This window comes from Scleropages formosus, chromosome 3, assembly GCF_900964775.1.
Source record: "Scleropages formosus chromosome 3, fSclFor1.1, whole genome shotgun sequence".
In the NCBI taxonomy this organism is placed as follows: Eukaryota; Metazoa; Chordata; class Actinopteri; order Osteoglossiformes; family Osteoglossidae; genus Scleropages; species Scleropages formosus.
In genome coordinates, this window is record NC_041808.1 from 30,310,626 (window position 1) to 30,322,323 (window position 11,698).

Here is an 11,698-nt window from a genome sequence, read left to right on the forward strand (position 1 = left end):
AGTTCACCTTTTATTTAAGGACTTAAACGTGTATACTTTGCAGTACATTTATAATACACAGCACCGTACGTAGCACCTTAAATGGAGCCTCTGCGCTCGCCTGCTTTGAAACCCGACCGTCTTGAAACTCGTACTGATCGGAGCTGGCCACGCTTGCTGAGGCACCACGCACCCGGCGTGCTTGGATTTCTTAATAAAGTTCACCTTTTATTTAAGGACTTAAACGTGTATACTTTGCAGTACATTTATAATACACAGCACCGTACGTAGCACCTTAAATGGAGCCTCTGCGCTCGCCTGCTTTGAAACCCGACCGTCTTGAAACTCGTACTGATCGGAGCTGGCCACGCTTGCTGAGGCACCACGCACCCGGCGTGCTTGGATTTCTTAATAAAAGTTCACCTTTTATTTAAGGACTTAAACGTGTATACTTTGCAGTACATTTATAATACACAGCACCGTACGTAGCACCTTAAATGGAGCCTCTGCGCTCGCCTGCCTTGAAACCCGACCGTCTTGAAACTCGTACTGATCGGAGCTGGCCACGCTTGCTGAGGCACCACGCACCCGGCGTGCTTGGATTTCTTAATAAAAGTTCACCTTTTATTTAAGGACTTAAACGTGTATACTTTGCAGTACATTTATAATACACAGCACCGTACGTAGCACCTTAAATGGAGCCTCTGCGCTCGCCTGCTTTGAAACCCGACCGTCTTGAAACTCGTACTGATCGGAGCTGGCCACGCTTGCTGAGGCACCACGCACCCGGCGTGCCTGGATTTCTTAATAAAAGTTCACCTTTTATTTAAGGACTTAAACGTGTATACTTTGCAGTACATTTATAATACACAGCACCGTACGTAGCACCTTAAATGGAGCCTCTGCGCTCGCCTGCTTTGAAACCCGACCGTCTTGAAACTCGTACTGATCGGAGCTGGCCACGCTTGCTGAGGCACCACGCACCCGGCGTGCTTGGATTTCTTAATAAAAGTTCACCTTTTATTTAAGGACTTAAACGTGTATACTTTGCAGTACATTTATAATACACAGCACCGTACGTAGCACCTTAAATGGAGCCTCTGCGCTCGCCTGCTTTGAAACCCGACCGTCTTGAAACTCGTACTGATCGGAGCTGGCCACGCTTGCTGAGGCACCACGCACCCGGCGTGCTTGGATTTCTTAATAAAAGTTCACCTTTTATTTAAGGACTTAAACGTGTATACTTTGCAGTACATTTATAATACACAGCACCGTACGTAGCACCTTAAATGGAGCCTCTGCGCTCGCCTGCTTTGAAACCCGACCGTCTTGAAACTCGTACTGATCGGAGCTGGCCACGCTTGCTGAGGCACCACGCACCCGGCGTGCTTGGATTTCTTAATAAAAGTTCACCTTTTATTTAAGGACTTAAACGTGTATACTTTGCAGTACATTTATAATACACAGCACCGTACGTAGCACCTTAAATGGAGCCTCTGCGCTCGCCTGCTTTGAAACCCGACCGTCTTGAAACTCGTACTGATCGGAGCTGACCACGCTTGCTGAGGCACCACGCACCCGGCGTGCTTGGATTTCTTAATAAAAGTTCACCTTTTATTTAAGGACTTAAACGTGTATACTTTGCAGTACATTTATAATACACAGCACCGTACGTAGCACCTTAAATGGAGCCTCTGCGCTCGCCTGCTTTGAAACCCGACCGTCTTGAAACTCGTACTGATCGGAGCTGGCCACGCTTGCTGAGGCACCACGCACCCGGCGTGCTTGGATTTCTTAATAAAAGTTCACCTTTTATTTAAGGACTTAAACGTGTATACTTTGCAGTACATTTATAATACACAGCACCGTACGTAGCACCTTAAATGGAGCCTCTGCGCTCGCCTGCTTTGAAACCCGACCGTCTTGAAACTCGTACTGATCGGAGCTGGCCACGCTTGCTGAGGCACCACGCACCCGGCGTGCTTGGATTTCTTAATAAAAGTTCACCTTTTATTTAAGGACTTAAACGTGTATACTTTGCAGTACATTTATAATACACAGCACCGTACGTAGCACCTTAAATGGAGCCTCTGCGCTCGCCTGCTTTGAAACCCGACCGTCTTGAAACTCGTACTGATCGGAGCTGGCCACGCTTGCTGAGGCACCACGCACCCGGCGTGCTTGGATTTCTTAATAAAAGTTCACCTTTTATTTAAGGACTTAAACGTGTATACTTTGCAGTACATTTATAATACACAGCACCGTACGTAGCACCTTAAATGGAGCCTCTGCGCTCGCCTGCTTTGAAACCCGACCGTCTTGAAACTCGTACTGATCGGAGCTGGCCACGCTTGCTGAGGCACCACGCACCCGGCGTGCTTGGATTTCTTAATAAAAGTTCACCTTTTATTTAAGGACTTAAACGTGTATACTTTGCAGTACATTTATAATACACAGCACCGTACGTAGCACCTTAAATGGAGCCTCTGCGCTCGCCTGCTTTGAAACCCGACCGTCTTGAAACTCGTACTGATCGGAGCTGGCCACGCTTGCTGAGGCACCACGCACCCGGCGTGCTTGGATTTCTTAATAAAAGTTCACCTTTTATTTAAGGACTTAAACGTGTATACTTTGCAGTACATTTATAATACACAGCACCGTACGTAGCACCTTAAATGGAGCCTCTGCGCTCGCCTGCTTTGAAACCCGACCGTCTTGAAACTCGTACTGATCGGAGCTGGCCACGCTGCTGAGGCACCACGCACCCGGCGTGCTTGGATTTCTTAATAAAAGTTCACCTTTTATTTAAGGACTTAAACGTGTATACTTTGCAGTACATTTATAATACACAGCACCGTACGTAGCACCTTAAATGGAGCCTCTGCGCTCGCCTGCTTTGAAACCCGACCGTCTTGAAACTCGTACTGATCGGAGCTGGCCACGCTTGCTGAGGCACCACGCACCCGGCGTGCTTGGATTTCTTAATAAAAGTTCACCTTTTATTTAAGGACTTAAACGTGTATACTTTGCAGTACATTTATAATACACAGCACCGTACGTAGCACCTTAAATGGAGCCTCTGCGCTCGCCTGCTTTGAAACCCGACCGTCTTGAAACTCGTACTGATCGGAGCTGGCCACGCTTGCTGAGGCACCACGCACCCGGCGTGCTTGGATTTCTTAATAAAAGTTCACCTTTTATTTAAGGACTTAAACGTGTATACTTTGCAGTACATTTATAATACACAGCACCGTACGTAGCACCTTAAATGGAGCCTCTGCGCTCGCCTGCTTTGAAACCCGACCGTCTTGAAACTCGTACTGATCGGAGCTGGCCACGCTTGCTGAGGCACCACGCACCCGGCGTGCTTGGATTTCTTAATAAAAGTTCACCTTTTATTTAAGGACTTAAACGTGTATACTTTGCAGTACATTTATAATACACAGCACCGTACGTAGCACCTTAAATGGAGCCTCTGCGCTCGCCTGCTTTGAAACCCGACCGTCTTGAAACTCGTACTGATCGGAGCTGGCCACGCTTGCTGAGGCACCACGCACCCGGCGTGCTTGGATTTCTTAATAAAAGTTCACCTTTTATTTAAGGACTTAAACGTGTATACTTTGCAGTACATTTATAATACACAGCACCGTACGTAGCACCTTAAATGGAGCCTCTGCGCTCGCCTGCTTTGAAACCCGACCGTCTTGAAACTCGTACTGATCGGAGCTGGCCACGCTTGCTGAGGCACCACGCACCCGGCGTGCTTGGATTTCTTAATAAAAGTTCACCTTTTATTTAAGGACTTAAACGTGTATACTTTGCAGTACATTTATAATACACAGCACCGTACGTAGCACCTTAAATGGAGCCTCTGCGCTCGCCTGCTTTGAAACCCGACCGTCTTGAAACTCGTACTGATCGGAGCTGGCCACGCTTGCTGAGGCACCACGCACCCGGCGTGCTTGGATTTCTTAATAAAAGTTCACCTTTTATTTAAGGACTTAAACGTGTATACTTTGCAGTACATTTATAATACACAGCACCGTACGTAGCACCTTAAATGGAGCCTCTGCGCTCGCCTGCTTTGAAACCCGACCGTCTTGAAACTCGTACTGATCGGAGCTGGCCACGCTTGCTGAGGCACCACGCACCCGGCGTGCTTGGATTTCTTAATAAAAGTTCACCTTTTATTTAAGGACTTAAACGTGTATACTTTGCAGTACATTTATAATACACAGCACCGTACGTAGCACCTTAAATGGAGCCTCTGCGCTCGCCTGCTTTGAAACCCGACCGTCTTGAAACTCGTACTGATCGGAGCTGGCCACGCTTGCTGAGGCACCACGCACCCGGCGTGCTTGGATTTCTTAATAAAAGTTCACCTTTTATTTAAGGACTTAAACGTGTATACTTTGCAGTACATTTATAATACACAGCACCGTACGTAGCACCTTAAATGGAGCCTCTGCGCTCGCCTGCTTTGAAACCCGACCGTCTTGAAACTCGTACTGATCGGAGCTGGCCACGCTTGCTGAGGCACCACGCACCCGGCGTGCTTGGATTTCTTAATAAAAGTTCACCTTTTATTTAAGGACTTAAACGTGTATACTTTGCAGTACATTTATAATACACAGCACCGTACGTAGCACCTTAAATGGAGCCTCTGCGCTCGCCTGCTTTGAAACCCGACCGTCTTGAAACTCGTACTGATCGGAGCTGGCCACGCTTGCTGAGGCACCACGCACCCGGCGTGCTTGGATTTCTTAATAAAAGTTCACCTTTTATTTAAGGACTTAAACGTGTATACTTTGCAGTACATTTATAATACACAGCACCGTACGTAGCACCTTAAATGGAGCCTCTGCGCTCGCCTGCTTTGAAACCCGACCGTCTTGAAACTCGTACTGATCGGAGCTGGCCACGCTTGCTGAGGCACCACGCACCCGGCGTGCTTGGATTTCTTAATAAAAGTTCACCTTTTATTTAAGGACTTAAACGTGTATACTTTGCAGTACATTTATAATACACAGCACCGTACGTAGCACCTTAAATGGAGCCTCTGCGCTCGCCTGCTTTGAAACCCGACCGTCTTGAAACTCGTACTGATCGGAGCTGGCCACGCTTGCTGAGGCACCACGCACCCGGCGTGCTTGGATTTCTTAATAAAAGTTCACCTTTTATTTAAGGACTTAAACGTGTATACTTTGCAGTACATTTATAATACACAGCACCGTACGTAGCACCTTAAATGGAGCCTCTGCGCTCGCCTGCTTTGAAACCCGACCGTCTTGAAACTCGTACTGATCGGAGCTGGCCACGCTTGCTGAGGCACCACGCACCCGGCGTGCTTGGATTTCTTAATAAAAGTTCACCTTTTATTTAAGGACTTAAACGTGTATACTTTGCAGTACATTTATAATACACAGCACCGTACGTAGCACCTTAAATGGAGCCTCTGCGCTCGCCTGCTTTGAAACCCGACCGTCTTGAAACTCGTACTGATCGGAGCTGGCCACGCTTGCTGAGGCACCACGCACCCGGCGTGCTTGGATTTCTTAATAAAAGTTCACCTTTTATTTAAGGACTTAAACGTGTATACTTTGCAGTACATTTATAATACACAGCACCGTACGTAGCACCTTAAATGGAGCCTCTGCGCTCGCCTGCTTTGAAACCCGACCGTCTTGAAACTCGTACTGATCGGAGCTGGCCACGCTTGCCTGAGGCACCACGCACCCGGCGTGCTTGGATTTCTTAATAAAAGTTCACCTTTTATTTAAGGACTTAAACGTGTATACTTTGCAGTACATTTATAATACACAGCACCGTACGTAGCACCTTAAATGGAGCCTCTGCGCTCGCCTGCTTTGAAACCCGACCGTCTTGAAACTCGTACTGATCGGAGCTGGCCACGCTTGCTGAGGCACCACGCACCCGGCGTGCTTGGATTTCTTAATAAAAGTTCACCTTTTATTTAAGGACTTAAACGTGTATACTTTGCAGTACATTTATAATACACAGCACCGTACGTAGCACCTTAAATGGAGCCTCTGCGCTCGCCTGCTTTGAAACCCGACCGTCTTGAAACTCGTACTGATCGGAGCTGGCCACGCTTGCTGAGGCACCACGCACCCGGCGTGCCTGGATTTCTTAATAAAAGTTCACCTTTTATTTAAGGACTTAAACGTGTATACTTTGCAGTACATTTATAATACACAGCACCGTACGTAGCACCTTAAATGGAGCCTCTGCGCTCGCCTGCTTTGAAACCCGACCGTCTTGAAACTCGTACTGATCGGAGCTGGCCACGCTTGCTGAGGCACCACGCACCCGGCGTGCTTGGATTTCTTAATAAAAGTTCACCTTTTATTTAAGGACTTAAACGTGTATACTTTGCAGTACATTTATAATACACAGCACCGTACGTAGCACCTTAAATGGAGCCTCTGCGCTCGCCTGCTTTGAAACCCGACCGTCTTGAAACTCGTACTGATCGGAGCTGGCCACGCTTGCTGAGGCACCACGCACCCGGCGTGCTTGGATTTCTTAATGAAAGTTCACCTTTTATTTAAGGACTTAAACGTGTATACTTTGCAGTACATTTATAATACACAGCACCGTACGTAGCACCTTAAATGGAGCCTCTGCGCTCGCCTGCTTTGAAACCCGACCGTCTTGAAACTCGTACTGATCGGAGCTGGCCACGCTTGCTGAGGCACCACGCACCCGGCGTGCTTGGATTTCTTAATAAAAGTTCACCTTTTATTTAAGGACTTAAACGTGTATACTTTGCAGTACATTTATAATACACAGCACCGTACGTAGCACCTTAAATGGAGCCTCTGCGCTCGCCTGCTTTGAAACCCGACCGTCTTGAAACTCGTACTGATCGGAGCTGGCCACGCTTGCTGAGGCACCACGCACCCGGCGTGCTTGGATTTCTTAATAAAAGTTCACCTTTTATTTAAGGACTTAAACGTGTATACTTTGCAGTACATTTATAATACACAGCACCGTACGTAGCACCTTAAATGGAGCCTCTGCGCTCGCCTGCTTTGAAACCCGACCGTCTTGAAACTCGTACTGATCGGAGCTGGCCACGCTTGCTGAGGCACCACGCACCCGGCGTGCTTGGATTTCTTAATAAAAGTTCACCTTTTATTTAAGGACTTAAACGTGTATACTTTGCAGTACATTTATAATACACAGCACCGTACGTAGCACCTTAAATGGAGCCTCTGCGCTCGCCTGCTTTGAAACCCGACCGTCTTGAAACTCGTACTGATCGGAGCTGGCCACGCTTGCTGAGGCACCACGCACCCGGCGTGCCTGGATTTCTTAATAAAAGTTCACCTTTTATTTAAGGACTTAAACGTGTATACTTTGCAGTACATTTATAATACACAGCACCGTACGTAGCACCTTAAATGGAGCCTCTGCGCTCGCCTGCTTTGAAACCCGACCGTCTTGAAACTCGTACTGATCGGAGCTGGCCACGCTTGCTGAGGCACCACGCACCCGGCGTGCTTGGATTTCTTAATAAAAGTTCACCTTTTATTTAAGGACTTAAACGTGTATACTTTGCAGTACATTTATAATACACAGCACCGTACGTAGCACCTTAAATGGAGCCTCTGCGCTCGCCTGCTTTGAAACCCGACCGTCTTGAAACTCGTACTGATCGGAGCTGGCCACGCTTGCTGAGGCACCACGCACCCGGCGTGCTTGGATTTCTTAATAAAAGTTCACCTTTTATTTAAGGACTTAAACGTGTATACTTTGCAGTACATTTATAATACACAGCACCGTACGCAGCACCTTAAATGGAGCCTCTGCGCTCGCCTGCTTTGAAACCCGACCGTCTTGAAACTCGTACTGATCGGAGCTGGCCACGCTTGCTGAGGCACCACGCACCCGGCGTGCTTGGATTTCTTAATAAAAGTTCACCTTTTATTTAAGGACTTAAACGTGTATACTTTGCAGTACATTTATAATACACAGCACCGTACGTAGCACCTTAAATGGAGCCTCTGCGCTCGCCTGCTTTGAAACCCGACCGTCTTGAAACTCGTACTGATCGGAGCTGGCCACGCTTGCTGAGGCACCACGCACCCGGCGTGCTTGGATTTCTTAATAAAAGTTCACCTTTTATTTAAGGACTTAAACGTGTATACTTTGCAGTACATTTATAATACACAGCACCGTACGTAGCACCTTAAATGGAGCCTCTGCGCTCGCCTGCTTTGAAACCCGACCGTCTTGAAACTCGTACTGATCGGAGCTGGCCACGCTTGCTGAGGCACCACGCACCCGGCGTGCTTGGATTTCTTAATAAAAGTTCACCTTTTATTTAAGGACTTAAACGTGTATACTTTGCAGTACATTTATAATACACAGCACCGTACGTAGCACCTTAAATGGAGCCTCTGCGCTCGCCTGCTTTGAAACCCGACCGTCTTGAAACTCGTACTGATCGGAGCTGGCCACGCTGCTGAGGCACCACGCACCCGGCGTGCTTGGATTTCTTAATAAAAGTTCACCTTTTATTTAAGGACTTAAACGTGTATACTTTGCAGTACATTTATAATACACAGCACCGTACGTAGCACCTTAAATGGAGCCTCTGCGCTCGCCTGCTTTGAAACCCGACCGTCTTGAAACTCGTACTGATCGGAGCTGGCCACGCTTGCTGAGGCACCACGCACCCGGCGTGCTTGGATTTCTTAATAAAAGTTCACCTTTTATTTAAGGACTTAAACGTGTATACTTTGCAGTACATTTATAATACACAGCACCGTACGTAGCACCTTAAATGGAGCCTCTGCGCTCGCCTGCTTTGAAACCCGACCGTCTTGAAACTCGTACTGATCGGAGCTGGCCACGCTTGCTGAGGCACCACGCACCCGGCGTGCTTGGATTTCTTAATAAAAGTTCACCTTTTATTTAAGGACTTAAACGTGTATACTTTGCAGTACATTTATAATACACAGCACCGTAAGTAGCACCTTAAATGGAGCCTCTGCGCTCGCCTGCTTTGAAACCCGACCGTCTTGAAACTCGTACTGATCGGAGCTGGCCACGCTTGCTCAGGCACCACGCACCCGGCGTGCTTGGATTTCTTAATAAAAGTTCACCTTTTATTTAAGGACTTAAACGTGTATACTTTGCAGTACATTTATAATACACAGCACCGTACATAGCAACTTAAATGGAGCCTCTGCGCTCGCCTGCTTTGAAACCCGACTGCCTTGAAACTCGTACTGATCGGAGCAGGACACCCCCCCTGAGGGAACACGCACCATTCTCTAACCCTAGCTCCAGCCTTAACCATACCTCCAGCCATAGCCCAGGCTTCCGCCTTAACCCTATCTCCAGCCCTAACCCTCGCTCCCAGCTGAAATCCGGCTGCTGCGCAAGCCACAGCGCCGGACCCGCAAAAAGCCGAAACCCTTAGCCGGGCTGCAGCACTTACCATTCTCTAACCCTAACCCTAGCTCCAGCCATTACCCTACCTCCAGCCATAGCCCAGGCTTCGGCCTTAACCCGAACTCCAGCCCTAACCTGAGCTCCCAGCTGAAATCCGGCTGCTGCGCAAGCCACAGCGCCGTCCCCACAAAAAGCCGAAACCCTTAGCCAGGCTCCAGCACTTACCCTTCTCTACCCCTAGCTCCAGCCTTAACCCTACCTCCAGCCATAGCCCAGGCTTCGGCCTTAACCCGACCTCCAGCCCTAACCCTCGCTCCAAGCTGAAATCCGGCTGCTGCGCAAGCCACAGCGCCGGCCCCGCAAAAAGCCGAAACCCTTAGCCGGGCTGCAGCACTTACCATTCTCTAACCCTAACCCTAGCTCCAGCCTTAACCCTACCTCCAGCCATAGCCCAGGCTTCGGCCTTAACCCTATCTCCAGCCCTAACCCTCACTCCAAGCTTAAATCCGGCTGCTGCGCAAGCCACAGCGCCGGCCCCGCAATAAGCCGAAACCCTTAGCCGGGCTCCAGCACTTACCATTCTCTAACCCTAACCCTACCTCCAGATTTAACCCTACCTCCAGCCATAGCCCAGGCTTCGGCCTTAAACCTATCTCCAGCCCTAGCCCTAGCTCCCTGCTGAAAGTTCACATTTTTTCCAAGAACTTTAACGTGTATACATTTCGGTATATTTATAGTACACTGTACATTACATGGCAACTACAGTGGAGCCTCTTCACTCAACCGCTTCAAATCTCCTACTCATCGGACCGGCCAAGCCCGCTGAGGCACCACACCCCCGGCGTGCTGTAAATGGATTTTCTTTAAAAAAAAAAAAAAAGTTCACATTTTATCCATGAAATTTTAACGTGTATCCCTTTCAGTATATTTATAATACACAGTACAGTACATGCCAACTACAGTGGAGCCTCTGCACTCGACCGCTTTAAAAGTCGTTCTCATCGGACCCAGACAAGCCCACTGAGGCACCACTCCCCCGTGTTGTAAATACACTAAAAAAAATGATATTTTGAATTTACTCAATTTTATTATATCAAAAGGATGCACGAAATACACACACACACTTTCTGAACCACTTGTCCCATACAGGGTCGCGGGGAGCCGGAGCCTACCCAACAACACAGGGCGTAGGGCCGGAGGAGGAGGGGACACACCTAGGACGGGACGCCAGTCCGCCGCAAGGCAACCCAAGCGGGACTTGAACCCCAGACCCACTGGAGCACAGGACCTGGTCCAACCCACTGCGCCACTGCACCCCCCCATTTTAAGTACAGTTTACTCTAATTCAAATCAATTGTTAGATTTTTACATCTAATTAAACATTTCTAGCCATTATTACCTTAACTTTCAATAGACTAAATATTCAGACAAATAAAAGAGACAGTATATTTTAACAACTGTGACTTAGTGGCACTTGAATTAAGCAATTCAGAAACATCTCTCAAGGGTGCAATCTAATTAACCAAGACTGCAGGAAACATACAGTATAATTTCTTCGACAAGTATCACTTGCATGAACTGAAACCCTTAGCTGACTTACATAAAAGCTTCTATAGAAAATAAAAGAAGAATCTTTTACAGTGGAGAAAAACGAAATATGATGCTCAGATTCTACTAAGCAACGGAAACATTAAAATAAATTACTTGCTGACAAATCTGAAAGCTTTTGTCAGTCATGAACCGTGACCAGACCTAACACAAGTTTTGTTCTCAGAAAGAAGAGTGCCTGTAATGCAAGTCACTTTCTCAACCCTTGATTGGCTTAAGATCTTAAAACAAAATGCACCAGTAGCATTAATAAGAAGTAACAGCACGATTCCTGACCACTACCAACAGAAACAGCACAAATTTTCATTTCTAATGAATAGTCCTCAAAATCCCTAGGACACCTTTAAATATTCATTTTTTTCCAATTTGTTCTTCAGTTTACAAGATCTTCTGAAACTGCATTTCACATCATTGTATATGTTCTCTCTCACCCCCCAGCAAAAAAACATAAATACCACTGCAGCTTTACAGGGTGCGGCTGACAGAATCTTACAGTCCAGCACTGATTTTGTTCTTTAAACCAAGGATTTTGGGGGACTGCCTTTCACTATCCATCCGAAAGAGTACTTTTTGAATAAATTCATAGTAATACTTCAGATATTTGGGGTAAGCCATGTTCAGTGCATAGATGACTCCAAGCATCATTGCAGAAGCTCAGGGTACAGATCCAGTGTTCTCCAGAATG